Source organism: Podarcis bocagei, assembly GCF_964188305.1.
Source record: "Podarcis bocagei genome assembly, chromosome: 6".
Taxonomy (NCBI): domain Eukaryota; kingdom Metazoa; phylum Chordata; class Lepidosauria; order Squamata; family Lacertidae; genus Podarcis; species Podarcis bocagei.
The window spans coordinates 101164034-101180746 of record NC_138130.1 but is presented as its reverse complement, the minus strand read 5'-3'; the positions used below and the strand labels follow the sequence as shown (position 1 = coordinate 101180746).

The 16713-nt window shown below is 49.2% G+C and overlaps 1 long non-coding RNA gene and 1 pseudogene across 2 annotated transcripts in view; one reads left to right on the top strand and one right to left on the bottom strand.

Annotated features, from left to right (window-relative positions):
- LOC308588838 overlaps window positions 1-16713 on the bottom strand; it is a 407342-nt gene that overhangs the window by 36277 nt on the left and 354352 nt on the right. The gene's annotated exons all lie outside the window — the stretch shown is intronic.
- On the top strand, window positions 2197-16497 carry LOC308588824 (coiled-coil domain-containing protein 27-like; annotated as a pseudogene). The gene is made up of 14 exons (XR_014013522.1): window positions 2197-2313; window positions 2862-2962; window positions 3745-3966; window positions 4138-4267; window positions 5542-5635; window positions 6192-6226; window positions 6676-6821; window positions 8075-8224; window positions 9312-9542; window positions 10744-10939; window positions 11574-11704; window positions 13380-13457; window positions 14458-14670; window positions 16053-16497. The product of XR_014013522.1 is annotated as a coiled-coil domain-containing protein 27-like (transcript).

The window sequence follows — 16713 nt, the reverse complement described above, 5'->3', positions numbered from 1 at the left end:
AGGTAGAGGGAACGTCAATGTCTCTGGTTGTGAAGAATAGCTGGGCTGGGGAAAGTGTGTCCCCTCTGGGTATTGCTGCAGAGTCCCTCACCACCAATGACATTGCATTAATATGATTTATTGCCCACTGTTCACCCCAAGGTCCTAGCTCAATTTAAAATACAACATTAAAAACAGTTTGTTTGTTTTAAAAATGCAATCACAATAATAACAGGGTGGGTCCCAGGGATATACAACTTGAGTGCATTGTAGTACTTTTTCAGGAGGCAGTGCCCTGGAAGGGAGACCGTGCAAAGGCAATGTCAACAGAAACCCTGCATTTATCGAAGATTTCCCTCGAAATACTTCTTTACACAGAGCACAGTTAAGCTGTAGAACTTGCTCCTAATGGAGGCAGTGATGACCACCAACTCCATAGTGCTTTTCTTCATCTGCAATATATATCACTCATAAATGCTGATTTTTGTTTTTACACCCCACCCCGCCTAGAAGTACCAAATATCTGTTTAGTTACAGTTAATTTTTAAGTCGTTTCAGTCTTTAAACAATGGTAAAAAGAAAAGGTAAAGGTAAAGGACCCCTGACAGCCAAGTCCAGTCGCAGACGACTCTGGGGTTACAGTGCTCATCTCGCTTTACAGGCTGAGGGAGCCGGCGTTTGTCGCAGACAGTTTTTCCGGGTCATGTGGCGCAATGGACCACAAAGCAGAGCAGCACTCCGAAACGCCGTTTACCTTCCTGCCGGAGCGGTACCTATTTATCTACTTACACTTTTTGGCGTGCTTTCGAACTGCTAGGTTGGCAGGAGCTGGGACCGAGCAACGGGAGCTCACCCTGTCACGGGGATTCGAACCGCCAACCTTCTCATAGGCAAGCCCAAGAGGCTCAGCGGTGTAGACCGCAGCGCTACCCACGTCCCCTTAAACAATGGTACCATTGAATGCAACCTCGCCGTCGCTCCCGGACCCGCAAGCTCGGGGGGGGGGAATAATTTTTCCCCTTTATCCCCCCCCCAAATAAGTGTGCCCTATAGGGTGAAAAATACGGTAATCCCACTTACCCAGCTGAACCATGATGTCTGGTTCCTGTAGAGAAGGGGAAACAGAGGTAACAAATCAGATCCCAACACTCAGTAGCAGTCTCATATTAAAACAAAGAAAAAAGCGCCATCAGCTTACAGTTATGAAATGAGGAACCAGGCTACCTAAATTTCTGCAATTCTAAAATAAACGAGAGAGGGGGATGTGGAATAGAAGTTAGGCCCAGGGAATGAGAACACAGAATCCTTGTGGTCAATTCCTCAATTATTCCTAACCCAGAAATGTAGACAGCTCTTTTTATACAGTCAGACCACCAGTCCATTTACGACTGCCACCTTTGTCCTGGCAAAATATAGGACAGGATGGGGCAGAGCAGTTGGGGGGGGGGGGTTATTATTTTTTTCCAGCTGGTGCTGAAGTGAATTCAAAGCAATCTATTACAATCTATTGGCGCCTCTGAAATTTGTCACACGCCCACATCCACGAAGTTGTAAATCTGTCTATGCTTGGCTACCCACAGCTTAAATACATGACCTTTCTCACACCCTTTCGAACACATGCATTTGGAGAGGATACCTAACTTGGCAGAGTAAGAGAGACACACACACAGAGAGCTTCTTACACTGAAATACGGGACAATCCTGTATTATACAGGACAGGCGGCGACCCTGAATTTAGCAGTTATCTATCCGCAGCGGCTCTGCAAGGTCTCACATAGCGTACACTCCCTACCTTGGGACCTTCCCGATGCAAAGCAGATGCTCAACCACTGAGCTACGCTCCTTCCCCTCAAAATAAAGTAAGGCGCTAGTCCACCTGGTTCCGAGAAAAGGGGCTGATTGAAGCAGCCGGCTTCTCCCCCGCGTGGCGAGCTGTACCTGCTGCCTGAGCCCTTAGCTGCTCTTCCCCAAACCCGCGCAAGGCAACTCGGCGCGCTCACACGACCACAACTCCCCTCCAAGCGACAACCGTAGAGACGCTACTTACAAGGCCCTGCAGGTCGGAAACCACGGGAGGAGCCCGAGTCGGCCGCGCGCATGCGGCGGAACGAGCGTGGGAGAGGCGACCAATCAGAACTCGGTGTATTAAAAAAAAAGACACGACGCCGAAGCGCATGCGCCAGAGGGCGACGGGAGCTGTAGTTCCGCTTCCACGTTGCTAAGCAACCGCATTAGGCCGCGCAGGCAGGGAACCAGCCAGCGCGGTCCTTGGTCAGGCTCCGGCTCGCGCGGCCGGAGAGCAGGGGGAGGGCGCGGCCCGTGGCCCCTTGGCAGGTGAGGGGGAAGGAGGAGGAGGAGGAGAGCGGAGCGAAAGGCCAAGAGAAGCTTCAGCACAACGGCCAGAGAGAGAATAAGAGAACAGGCCCCGCCTCTGCCTTTTGGCCCCGCCTTTGTTGCGCTTGCCGGCTTCCGATGCGCATGCGTGCGCTGGTAGCCTGCATAGAATCGTCGTTGGAAGCTTTCCCCAGGGTCCGACCCACTGCGAGGTTTAAAGCACCCCAAACATATTAAATTGACTTCTTTTTCATGGATTAATTGATGAATTTAAATAACTATGCACATCATCAAACCTTGATATGGGTGCTTAAAAAAAAAGTATAGAGATAGTTTGGTATATACGCTGAACTTAAAATTTAACCACCCACACTTAAAACTGTGTGCTGTCACATGTTAGGACAAGCTGTCTGTAATCTCGTCTCCCCCCCCCCTTTCTTTTCCAGTTGTTAGAACATACCAGCACATCGAAAACAGCTGGAAAAGGAAATAAATGTGGGTCTCTCCTTGTTGACTCAGCCCCACCATTTTATAATTTGTCTTTCCAGACGGATCGACAAAAACATTTGATTGGTTCATCTAGCCACTAAACCTTGCGGCCCTGAAATAGATTGCTTTATGCCACGTTCCTAACTGCATTTACTCAAAGGTAAGCTTTAAGAGTGGAAGTGATGCTATTTGTGGAGGATAAGGTTACCTGTGGCTACTAGAGAGCTGTGCTCTGCTGTCGAAGGCAGTAGACCTCTTGAATACCTTTGGCTGGGAGAGAGTATATCTTCACTCAGGTCCTGCTGACAGGCTTCCCAGGGGCTTCTGGTTGGCCACTCCAAAGACAGGACTTTGGACTTTTATTATTATGAATTCAATTTTTATATCGCCAGCTATCAAAAGATCCCAGGGCTATGTCCAACATTAAAAACACATTACAGAACACCCATGATAAAAAACATAAAAAGCATACGTACAGACAGCCTAATAAGGCAATAGTCATCATCACAGTCCTCTCCAACACACTTTCCACAGGCTAGAGGTTATTTAGTGGCTAAAGGCCTGGGTAAAGAATAATGTTTTTGTCTGGTGCCTAAAGACATGTAATGATGGCTCTGGGGAGAGTGTTCCACAATCGGGGAGCCACCACAGAAAAGGCCCGGCTCTTGTCACCTTCCAAACTTCTCTGGGATGGGGGATGTAGAGAAGGGCCTCAGATGGCAAGCGGTGGTCCAGGTTGGATTAGCCTTTGGCCTGATCCAGCAGCCAAACTCGTCTCAGTCGTAAGTATGTCCCACTCATGTTCAGTAGGCGTGTGTGTGTGGGGGGGTGTCTATCCACAGGCACAGTGTGCATAGGCTCACAGTCTTTGTTCAGTCCTATATACCCCATCTGACAATAAGAAGGTCTCTTTTTCTCATAACGGGCTTTTAAACTTTGCAGGGCTCTTTACCCCTTTGTTGCAACGGGAGCAACTGAGCCGCTGCCCTCATGGAGGAACGCGACACCTTGATGAGGAAGAGCTTCACAGTGCTGCAGGAAATGAGCAAACGGAAGCAGCGGCAGCAGTCGCAGCAGAACAATCCGGTGTGGACTCCTCCATCCAGCGGCAAAACCATCTCCAGCAAAGCAGGCCAAGCAGTGAGGGAGTACTATGAGAAGCAGGTAGGCAAAGCCTGGATACGAGCAGAATCCTAGCACGAATTTGAAAGGGCCCTGGACATCATTTAGTCCAGCCCTGCCTGCTCAGTGCATGATGCCCTTAACAGCAGAGGTTGCCGATGTGGTGCCTCCTTTTTCGTCTCCTTTGCACCCTCAATTCCTCTCCTTCCCCAGGCTAAGGAACAGCTGGCGAGCCCTACAAGGTCTCCCTACATGCCCGAGGTGAAGGAACTGCGGAAATCCTTCCTCATGCGCCCTGGGTGCCCCAGCTACTGCCACAGAGCTACTTCAACATCTGACCTTGGTAAGGCTCAAGAGGAAGAGGCAGTCTCTGTGGGAGACCAGGGTGGTGTAGTGGGCTGGAGGACAGCTTTCCCCAACCTATGGTTCTCCATCCAGGCACTGCTGGGCTGCAACTCCCATCAGCCCCCAGCCAGCATGGCCAATGGTAAGTAGTGGTGGGAGCTGGGAGTCCAACAACATACGGAAGGCAGCAGGTTCCCCATCCCAGAGTTAGGTGGAGCAATGGGCTGTGTTTTTCTGTGGTGCAGAGATGGGGAACCTCAGCCCAGCACCAAAGATGGCCCTTCAAGCCTCTCTTTTGGGCCTTGGGGACTCTCTCCAGGCTACATCCTGTTCACAGCCCACACCCCTGCTGTGTACCTGCATGTGTGCTTTTGTCTGGCTGAGATGCATCATTGTACTCTGCTAACATCTCCTTTCCTTTCCCTAGCTAGCAGGACCAGTGGTCAAGGACGATGGGAATTGTAGTCCAAAAACAGTTGGAGGCCCAAGTTTGGGAAACTCTGCCCTAGTCCTACACTCCACCCTCGTCAACACACAGGGAGGATAGAGAGAGGTGGGGGGGGTGCCTGTAGAGACTAGTCTACCGCAAAAGTTTAAATTTATTGCTCCACCCAGTTTTGCCTCTGGCCTCACCCACCACTAGCATGTGGCCCCCCAGAAGGTTGCTGAAAAGGAAATGTGGCCCTTGGGATGAAAAAGGTTCCCCACCCTGCTCTGGGGGCTGCACTCAAGCAGGTGAGATGTGTGCAGTAGCTAGGCGCAAGCAGTCATCAAAGTACTTTAATGAGCACCTTTCCATCCATCATCAATCAAGAAGGCATTCTAACTGAACTCAAGAAAATCTTACTTGAACTGTCAGGATGTTGACGTACATTCCAGATAACCGACTCCTGAGCTTGCTAAGTGCTGTTGTAACCCTAACCTGCCCCTCTTCCATAATCTTCTCACGTCCAAAATGTCTCTTCGGGTGGGCATGAGAACCAGTGGTCCTCCAGGATGTTGCTGGACTTCAGTTCCCACCAGCCTCAACTATCATGGCCAGTGGTCAGGGAAGAGGGGAGTTGTGATCATCCAACAACCTGCTGAGAGCTGAAGGTTTTGTTTTGCTGCATGCTGCATGCTGTCTAAACTGAAAAAGTGGTGCCTCCATTATTGGCGATTTCCATGCACTGTGTATGTGAAAGACCCATGTAACCGTCTCCTTCCTCCTCCTCCTCCTCCTCCTCCTCCTCCTCCTCCTCCTCCTCCTCCTCCTCCCCCTTCTCCTTGCAGGGAATGAGATAACCAAAGGCCACCTGCCTTGCAACATCAGCACCATAAGTCTGTCCTCCCAGCTCTCCTTGGAAGAACGGAACTTGATACAGTGGTGCCCCGCAAGACGAACGCCTCGCAAGACGGAAAACCCGCTAGACGAAAGGGTTTTCCGTTTTGGAGGCGCTTCGCAAAACGAATTTCCCTATGGGCTTCCTTCGCAAGACGAAAGCTCATAGGGAAATCTCCGGGACAGCGGGGAAGCGCAGCGTCTTCCCCACTGTCCTCGGACCTCCTCCGAAGGCTGGCGGTGGGGTGGAAAGCCCTTCTCCCCGCGCCAGCCTTCGGAAGGCTCCTCCGAAGGCTGGCGGTGGGGAGAAAAGCCCTTCTCCCTGCGCCAGCCTTCGGAAGGCTCCTCCGAAGGCTGGCGGTGGGGAGAAAAGCCCTTCTCCCCGCGCCAGCCTTCGGAAGGCTCCTCCGAAGGCTGGCGGTGGGGAGAAAAGCCCTTCTCCACACCGCCAGCCTGGCAATCGGTTTCCATAGGAACGCATTAATTGATTTTCAATGCATTCCTATGGGAAACCGTGCTTCGCAAGATGAAAAACTCGCAAGAAGAAAAAACTTGCGGAACGAATTAATTTCGTCTTGCGAGGCACCACTGTACTTCAGAGACCAGATATCTTTGAGTCAAAGAGCTGCCTCAGATGTGAGTGCCTTTGTCTGACTTGCTGGTTCCCACACAGATCCCTCCCCTCCCCTCCCCTCCCCTTCCTGCTGCAAACCGGAGTTTACATCTCAGGACTATGCAGGAAGGGGTGTGGGGCAGGCAGCTTTTGCTATGCTTAAACAAAACTGCAGTGCTTTCGTTTCAGCTGCTATAACTCGCCTCTTTTCAGGCAACTGAGCTGGACGATTTCTAGCCTTCCGATGTGCTACATCCCAGGACAGCCTTCTTTTTATAATGGCAATGTATTAAATGTATCGTTAAAGGGCTCCACTATTGCCCATGGCACCCTGGGTGCTTCCAGACGATTGCTAGACCCGTGTGGGTTTCAGTCGCATCCCAGCAGATTCAGGACTAGCGTCGGAGATGATCCATAGCACTACCTTGACGGTGCCTTTCTCTCCTCCACTCCGTTGCCATTGCGCGCACAGATTGTCCAGCCTCATCTACTCAGAGCATGTCTGCGTTGCCTAAGTGGGAAAGTTTCACCGAGGGCTTCACAGGCGACGTCTACCTGAAAAGCCAAACCCGCAAAGGAAGCAGAATCCCATGGTACATCAGTCTGCTGCAGGAAAAGGTAAGGATGTAACTGTCAAAGCAGCTTGGCAGAGGAAAGGAAGCAGGGAACTGGGCCCTGCAAGGCTTACTGGAAAGCACTGGCACTGGCCAGGCCCATCCTGGTACCCTGGGTGCTGAGCATGGGGGGTCTCATGCCTGTAGTGGAGTGCTTCAGTATCACCACACTGTTGTGATGTTTAAGGCAACTTTACTTGGTCACAGCAGCAGCCTCTGGGGAGAACGCAAAAGTGGAAACTGCAAGCCTATGAATTACGCAGGCTTATATAGAGCCATGCCCTCACCTTAGTTTTACAGGTGCATGGAAACTAAGCCCGTTCTCAGGCGGAAAGCATGCCTGCCATATTGGAGCCTGCTCTCCATCAGACAAACCTTAATACAGCCAGAGTAATAGAGCTATCCTTCTGTAGTTACAGGTTTTTATACCATGGGTAGGCTATTTATCAAAGCATATACACTTCTACAATTTCCACTACGTGCCCTTCCAGGGAGCCACCCGAAAGTGGGCCTTCTGGTCCAGGTCAATGGATCTGAGTAGGTTCAACACCAGGAGAAGCGCTCTGAAAGATATAGGGGTCCTGAACTACACGGGCCTTTATAGACCCAAGTCGGCATGATGAATTGGGGCTTGGGAACATACAGCTGATGGAAAGATCTCTGGCTCCTGGAGATTGTCTGCCTGTCAGAGTAAAAAATATTGGGCTACATCAGTAGTCTTCCTTGTATCTGAACATGGCTATCTTCCCTCCCTACCCCATATAACAGTCAAGGGCACCTGTTTTCAGCTCGAGGCCACATTCCCTTGTGGAGAGCCTTCTGCGGGGCCCGCATGCCAGCAGGGGGCACAGCCGGAGGTGAAAAGTAGGCAGGGCAGCGGGGGCAGCTCTTTCCCTTTGCACAGCAGCCTACATTCCAGCAGGGCTTCTATACAGAAGCATCCATTTCTCCATACTCTGCCAAGGCAAGTAAGAGGCATGAACCGAGCTCTGGAGCACCTTCCAGCCAGGCAGAAACTCTCAAGGAGGGCATAGAGTAGGGCCAGTAAGGGGGAATGGCCGAGGAGTGCTGCAAGGGCCAGGAAGAGCAGCCTGGGCGGCTGCATTTGGCCTGTAACCTGAGGTTCCCCACCCTTGCCATGTAAATGGACAAAGTGTTTATTGCCCTGGTGGGGCACCCATGTCATGCAACTGTAGGAAGTGTCTTTGAGGTCTCAACCTGGCTGTTCCCATATCTTCCCCCCCCCCCGCCCCCCAGGATACAGCTTTGCAAAAGATGGAAGCGGAACTCGTCCGCAAGGATGATGTGATCTCAGTCCTCCGGGAGGAGCTGGAAGTGATGCAGAAGCAGCTGGAGCAGGCCCAGCAGGGGGGTGAGCTCGCCCCAGTGGAGAGACCCGCCCAGAAGGTTGGCCCAGTCCTTCTTCTCTGTTTATTCATTTACTGCCTTTCTGTCCTGCTTTTCCTCTAAGGAGCTGAGATTGACGTATACGTGGTTCTCCCCTGCTCCACATTTTACTCTCACAACAGCCCTGCGTGGTAGGTTAAGCTGAGAGGCTGAGGCTAGCTCAGGGTTAACTAGCAGGCTTCACACCCAAGTGGGGATCTGAACCCGGGTCTCCCGGGTCCTAGTTTGGCACATGAACCATTGTTTTTTAAATTTTCATTTCAAGAATTTGCATGTCGCTTAACCGCTATACAGTAAGACTAAATGTGAGTTAAAACTATGAAATCAGCGTTCACTTGAACAACCTGCTGAGATAATCTTTGGAAGAGAAAAAATTCAGGAAGCACTGGACATTCAACAGGCCTGCCTGACCTCAACCGGAAGGGAGCGCCACAAAAATGGGATCCAAGGCACTGAAGACAGAGAGGCTCCTAGTGGATACGAGCCATGGGGGACCACTGGCAGCTACCTCATTGCAGGGTGTTGGACTGGATAATCCCCATGGTCCCTTCCAACCCTACAATTCTCTGATTCTCTGATTCCTGCATTGCGGAGGGTTGGACTAGATGACTCACGAGGTCCCTTGCAACTCTGCAGTTCTATGAAAAGAAGGATCCCGAACCACACGACACTACATTGGCTGTCTGTGTGTAATTCTGTAAGCCTCTATATGTGCCAGGGGCTCTTACTTTGCAATCCAACTAAAGGGAGAGCAGGGCAAGTGAATGCACAGCCTCTGTGCTAATGGCAAATGCTTGGAGATATGCTTGGTGGATTCGCCCTCAGCGGTGGCTGGTGCCTATAGGGATTGGTAGGCCTGGAGGCCAACAGTAGGTGGCGCCAAAGCCAGTGGCAGGCACAGCCAGAGTCAATGGCAGGCAGAGTCCCTATGCTTCCTATGCTTTGCATCCTCTGTGCCCAGTATTTCCTACAACAGTTCTGAGATAACCTTGCAAGTTCTAGCAGCATTTCCCCAAGTTACTGGAGGGCTGCGCCCTCAGTTTCCAGCTTCATCGCCTTCTGAATCTTTTATCCCTCTCCTTAAAAGGAACCGGAAGAAAAACTTACGGTGCAAGTGAGTGACCCAAACCTGCGCAGGCGAGGTGTCTCTCTGCCGGTCTCTATGAAGCAGAAGAGCATCCCGGAAGAATTTCGGCAGGAATTGGAGCGGTTGAAATTGGAGCTGGCCCAGACAGATAAACAGGTGGATTCCAAGATGGCTCGCCTTAGCAAGACGCTGCTGAAGGATCAGAATGAACTGGAGCAGCTGGAGAAAGAGGTGAGCCCAAAGGCCAGTCGGGGAGAAATTTGTCTACACTTGTAGCAAATTCGTTTCCCAAGCTCTGGTGTCCATAGAGCCGAAACAGCACCGTCCACACAAAAGAGGAAAAGTTTCTGCAGGTATGGGGAACACACAAAGATTTGCAGAAGTACAGAATGTCTATGGGGCTGGGCAGAACCCTGCCCCCTCCCCAAGCTAGAGATGGGCACCCTTTGACCTGTGGTTCAGTTGTGGCCCCCACGATTGCCTACCTTGCCCTTGGGAGTCCCTTTCCCTTGCTATCCTGCCTTTCCCCCAGGCCACAGCAAGACCTCATTCTCTAGTGTCCAAACTGACCTGGCTGGCACCCTCCTTATCAGGGTCAGAATCAGCAATGGTGAAGTTAGGTGGTTTTAGACTCTGGTCTTAAGGACCCTATTCCTTTAGAAGGTTCAATCCCCAGTGTCTCCAGGTCACCCTCTTGAGGTGCTGCCAGTCCATGTAGACAATGCTGAACAAAGTGGAGCAAGCTTCTGGCTTGGTTTAAGAAAGGTTTTATGTGCCTAAGTCATCCTCATCACTTTGCTTACTTCCAAATGTGGTCCGACCTGCTGCTGCGTTTAACGGGGGCCCATCTGCTCACTCTGTGGGGTCCCAGGACCTGTGCCCTAAAGTTCTGCCTCGTTGGTGAGTAAAAGGTCTAATCCAGGCAGGGAAAATGGAGGAAGAAGGGGAAATGTTTGAGTAGAGGAACCTAGCAGAGGCCAGTTTCCTCATTTTCCAGTTGTAAATTTGGTTCTGCACATTTCTACAGCAATTTGCACTTTTGAAGGGAAAAAAAACCCCAACAACCCCTAAATTCTCATGAGAATTCACCAGTATTTTAGTGTGGATTTCTCCTAATATACCCTTTTTTTGGGGGGGGGGAATGCAGTTTCCCCTACTATAATGCATTTTTGAATGCTGTTTTCAGTAAGGTATGCATTTCTATACAAATCTTCTCCTTAGGGTGTGCATATTTTGCATGCTTTTCTTGCTTGGAGAGCTGCAGTACAAAATTTGGAGAAGTGCAGATTTCAAAGGCTAATTGTGTTCCAGCTCACGTGTTGCTTTGAGAAGTACGGATTGGGTAGTTTCCTGTTAAAACGCGAACGAAATTGGCTTTCTCCCATGCCCTTACTATGGCATCCCAGTCTTTCTTTGCGCTCTCTCTGCACAGTACTCTGAAATACAGGAAAAGGTACGCTTGGAGGGCGAGGAAGAGATGTGTGTGGAAAGTGGGTCTTACAAAGAAGTGAATATTGAAGAATCGGAAGAGGAGCTCCTTTTTAGCAAGCTTCTCGAGTTCCAGAGGATGAACGACAAGCTGTACGACGAGCTTCAGAAAGTGAAATTCGATTATGACATGGCCACAGGTAACTTTGGAAAGCTGAGATGGTTATATATATATATATATATATATATATATATATATATATATATATATATGGAAATGGGTTGGCTAATATTTTCCTTGGGGAACCAAGAGTCACCCCTTCTGGAGGCAACCTCACATTGTAGGCACTGATTGAAATGGAACTAAGGTGAGGCCACTGAGAAACAAGAGGGAGTTGTGAGCATGCTCAGTGGAACCCTGAGGTTAGTTGAAATGCAAAACAATCATTTTGGAATCCTAAGCGGGTGACCTCCTCAAGAGCCCAATGAGAGCTGAGCGTGCCCAGCAACCATGGATTGCTGAGTGTTGGTTGGAAAAAGAAAAGGAAACCAGGGAATGGGGAATGGAATGGAGTTTCCTGGGATTGGGCATGGTAGCCCATTGGAAAAAGAAAAGAAAACCAGGGCACAGGGAATGGAATGGAGTTTCCTGGGATTGGGATTGGTTGTCCATTGGACGAGAGCATGCCTGCAAGAAGGCAAAAACAAAACAGCAACATTGGTTTGCAGGTCCCTCTCTTGTTAATTCAGAGGGTTCATGCTAGTGGAGAGTTTCTGGCGATCCATACTGGGTGGCCTCGATCACATTCACGGGCTTTTCTTTTGATTCCCTAGGCGCGATATCTTCCGTGCAAAGGCAGCTATCCTTTCAGGCATCCCAGCTCAGGAAAGCTCACGCAGATCGAGAATCATTGCAGAAGGAGCTGAGGGAGCGGGGAGCTCAGCTGGAAGCCATGTCTAATAAAGTATGTTGATTGGGGGGTTTACACAGTTCTGCTGGGTTTGGATTGCGGGGAAGGCTGAGAATTCTTTAAATTTTTTAAGGCGTGCTCTTAAATAGCTGAATGCATGAGATGGTGAGGAGGGGGCCGTTTCTCAGTGGTTGAGCACCTGCTTTCTGTAAGGAAGGTCTCCACTCCAGGACACTTTTAAAGATGTAGGGAATTCAAATTAATTTGATGTGAATTTGTTACAAATTAAGAATCGAATGGAAAACAACTACGGAGTGGGAATGATTAAGTTTTTTATATACACAGATGGAGGGAAATGAAGGTTTTGTTTCAGAAATAATAATTAATGGGTTAATGTGGATTGATAAACGGATGAGCAATCCTCACTTCATAACATTGGAAATGTTAACTAGTGTACAAGCAGGAATTGACAAATGAATGGACAAGTACAAAAGGGGGAAATTGTGAATTAGAGATAATTATGAAATATAAGCAGCAATAAGGGTTAATTATTGGTACATCTGGGAAGCCATTATTTATTTATTTTTTAAAAAGTTGTACAGTGATACCTCGGGTTATGAACTAAATTCGTTCTGGAGGTCAGTTCTTAACCTGAAACTGTTCTTAACCTGAGGTACCACTTTAGCTAATGGGGCCTCCCACTGCTGCTGCGCAATTTCTGTTCTTATCCTGAAGCAAAGTTCTTAACCCGAGGTACTCTTTCTGAGTTAGCAGAGTCTGTAACCTGAATCATCTGTAACCCGAGGTACCACTGTTTTAAAGTTGTTTAATTCATTATGGATTTGTAAAAATAGATAAAAATTAACTGGAGAAAGAGAAGGTATCCAGTTCAATCCCCGCTATCTCCAGATAAGGATTTGGAACAGCCTCCTCTCTGAAACCCTGGACAGCCACTGGCATTCATGCAGCCAATCCTGAGCTAGTTGGACCAGTAGTCTGACTCAGCCTAAGATCACTTCCTAGGTCCCTGAGAGGGCTGAGAGAATGGATTGCTCCCTCTACATGTTTCTAGCAGGTTTGCTGCTAAGATCTTCATGGCCTTATGGTGAGATGGCAGGTCTGTGGCTGGCTGGAGGTTCACGTGGCACTTGGAGGAAGTTGCCATGGCTTAGTGGTAGAGCATCCGCTTTGCAAGCAGAATTCTCCTGGGTTCAATCCCCAGCATCTCCAGGCAGTGCTGGAAAGGTCCCCAGCCCGAGATCCTGCAGAGCTGCTGGCAGATGGGAGCAGACCTAAGGACGTCCCAAGGGCCCTGCTCTTGCATCAGGCCGGTGGTCCATTTTGTCCAGCATCCTCTTCTCCCAGGGGCCAAAACCACAAGAGCACTCCTTCCCTCCTGTGGTTTCCAGCAACTGGTCTTCCAGTAGCATTCCTGCCTCCCAACTACGGAGGCAGAGCATGGCCATTGTGGCTAGGATCCATTGACAGCCTTCTCCATGAATTGGTCTAACCCTAAATCATGGGTTGGCAGCCATCGCTACCTCCTGGGGGAGCGAATTCTGCAGTTTAAGTAATCAAGGCAATACTGAGTTAGATGCAGCTGTGCTCTGGCTGAGTCTCAGGAAGCTGCTTCCTGTCTTCTGACGGGCTGTACCTTCCAGCTGGGATTTCCGCCGGGCCGTGAACATACTCAAGGGAGCCCTTTCTCATGCTTGCCTTTTTATTTTAGTTTAGCAACTTGAGAGAGGAGAGGAAGCACGAAGAAATGATGGGCTCCATCGAGAGAGAGAATTACAGTCTCAGGCAGGTGAGTTGCTGCTCCCTGCCAGTAGGGAGGGCGAAGATCTCAGTTTGGGTTTCTCTCATTTTTCCCGGTCTTCTCCACATTTCCACATCAGTTTGCATTTTTTGTGTGTGTCGGGGGTGGCGGGGAGTCCTCATGAACTTCCTCAGCATTTCCGTTTGAATTTCTCCTAATATGTCCATTGTTGCATGCATTTTCCTCTAATTTGAGGCATTTTAAAATTTTATTTCCCCATATATATGCATTTGCAGGTGCGCTGCACCCTAGCGTATGCATTTCCCCCCACACCTTACCTGTCTGGGGAACTGCACTGGAAAATTTGGGGAAGTGTGAATTTCAGTGGCTGGACTGTGCTTCAGTTCATTTCTTGTTGCAGAAAGTGCAAATCAGGTGGCTTTGCCACTAAATGCAAACTGAATCCACAAAGCAGGTTCCTAAGTTCTAATTGTGGGTCTCCAATGTGGTGCCCATGGGCACCAGTGTGCTTGCCTGTAATTCCTAAGGCACCTGCAAAAGAGACTGAGCTTTTCGTGCGCCATTCCTGTTTCTACAGCCTCAGCCTCTCTTACATTCAAGCCATTATTCTGTTTTGTTTTTTGCTTTATTAATTACTACATTTCTATCCCACTTGTCCTCCCAGGAGCCCAAGGTGCTGTATACGTGTCTCCCTCTCTCCACTTTTTTCCTACCTTTGAGGTAGGTTAGACTGAGAGATAATGATTGGCCCAAGATGTCCCACGACAGCAGCCATCTTCTGATATGCCGTGCCCCCACAGCAGCCATTTTGCACTCTCCTCTCACATTTCAATTATTGTTGCACACAGTGTTTGGCTGGAGAAAAATTCGGTGCAGTGTGGATTTTCAAAGGATAGCTGCGTTTCGGTTTGTTTATTAGTCCGGGAACTGCAAATTAGGTAGTTTCCCATTAGAAAGCAGACCAAATCAAAACCTCCATCCTTACTCTTAGTTACCAGTTCTATCTTTCTCCTCTCCTGCCACGCAGGACCTCGCTGATGTGGAATCTAAACTAACTGACAAGAGCCAGATGATTGATGACTTGCAGAGCAACGTCAACTGGCTCCAGGCCGAGCTGTTACTGAATCAGCACCATGTTGGGAACGAGCTGAGCCGGCAGAACGACCTGCAGAGGCAGCTGGAGATCTTGCAGCGGGCAGAGGTGCAAACCAGAGTCACTCTGGTGACCATCAGTACCAGGGTAATCTTCTCCACAGATCGCAGGGCTTCTTCAACCACTACTACCACCCCTGTTCTTGCTATGATGTCCTTGTTCTTACCGTTATTACCATTTGCATTTCTTATCAACCCTTCACCACAGCAGTGCAAAAATATGCTACTAAACTCAGTTAAAACAAAGGCTGTTGGTCCATCTAGCTGAGTATTGTCTACACCAGGGCTTCCCAAACTTGGATCTCCAGCTGTTTTTGAACTACAGTCCCCATCATCTCTGACCCCTGGTCCTGCTATCTAGATATGATGGGAGCTGTTGTCCAAAAACAGCTGGAGACCCAAGTTTGGGAAACCCTGGTTTATGTTGACTGGCAGAGGCTCTCCAGGAGTTTTGTGCCCAGTGCAACCTGCCAGGGATTGAACCCAAGACCTTCTCTGTTTAATGCATGCTTGCATGCTTACATGCATATGGGCATGTAATGTTATGAATGTACGTTTATGTCTACACACAGGCCCAAAGTATTTTCACTAGTACCTCAGGAACAGAACTGAATTCTGTCGGTCTGCAAAACGGCAGCAGCTCCCCGAGTCTGGGGGTTGGTGCCCCTTGGAGCTGGTGGGGAGGCAGGACGTGGCACCAGAGCCAGTGACAGCTGCAGCCACTGCCAGTGGCAAGCAGAGCCAGATCTAGTTTTGACTGCATCCTCCTTTCTGCAACACAAGGGCAACGCTAGGGCTAAGGAGAAGGAATTGGACAGCCAGGGCAATCCACAGGGCTGGATGTAAGCAAGAAGGCAGGCAGGTGGGGGGGGGGTGAGCTGCTTATTGTGGGGCTGTACCCCATTTGCCCCTCTTCTGCTTCCCAGAGTTCCTTGGGGTAAGCCATGCTATTTTAAATGGATAAAAATCTGAATTGAAGTTTCTAGTGCTCTTTGAAAGATGGAAACAAATCAAAAATTTGAAAATGGCATGAAACATGGCTCTTGCAAATGAGTAACCGAGAATCCTGGCCGCTTCCAGAATGTCCCTGTTTCAGGGGTGCGATTCAGTCACGTGCTGGGAAATCCAGATTGTGCAACTCAGGTGGATTTGGTGTTCTTGTGCAATAAACCCACTTCCGGGGGGGGAACCAGACCTTTTGCTGTAAGGAAAGTGACAGGGATATCCACTGGAAAGTGAGCGATAAGGACTGCTTGGTGCAATGTCGTTCAACCTTCTCCCAAAGAAATCAGAATAAGCAATGGTCCTACTCGGGATCTTTGTGCACGTGTATCAGGACGAATGTAGACTGGTTGCCTGGGAGAGACCTCTGCCTCACTGCATTAGCTTTGATTCTAAGGAATGACATTCTCTAATTTTTGAACTAAGGCACTGTCCACTTCATTCCCCCGCCCTTCTTTTCACTGAAAGTTTGAAAGGTTTCGGAGAAGAATCATCCAGGCAACTTACAGCACCCCTGGCATCAAGTTTCCCCAGGCCGAACTCACAGACGATGAAGTTTTAGAGTCCTTACAGGTAAAAGTAACCATGTGGAAGTCAGATTGTCACTGTGGCTGCAATGCAGAAGCGGGATGGGGGAATGGAATAGCTGCCTCCATTTCTAACAGAAAGCTCCTCTGTGGATCTGTCTTCCAGAAAATAATAACAGAGCGTCTAGACTTTTACCAGTTGCTGAAACAGAAAGGGGTGAAAGTCCCAGCTCTGGGCGCCGCCGAACCGCTCCCTCCAGTCACTACCTCGAAGAAAAAGACTTCCAGCAGATAGAGATTTGAAAGCTAAAGTCTCTCCTCTTCACATTTTTTCCTAACTGGGGCTTGATCCATTCTTGGTCATCTTTTATAATTCCTTTTCCTGACTCCAATTAAATGATTGCACGTAATGTTTCGTTTTTCTCTCTGACCCACTTGCCGCTTCCTCTTATCTGCAAGAAACCTGCTCCTACTAGTGGTGGAAGTTGCTCATAATTTGCATTACCACCGAAGCAGTCATGTCATATCGTCACAATACAGCTTGAAGACTCAGCAGTAGCAACTACTTCCAAAACCACGTTATTTAATTTTATTGCTAGGGG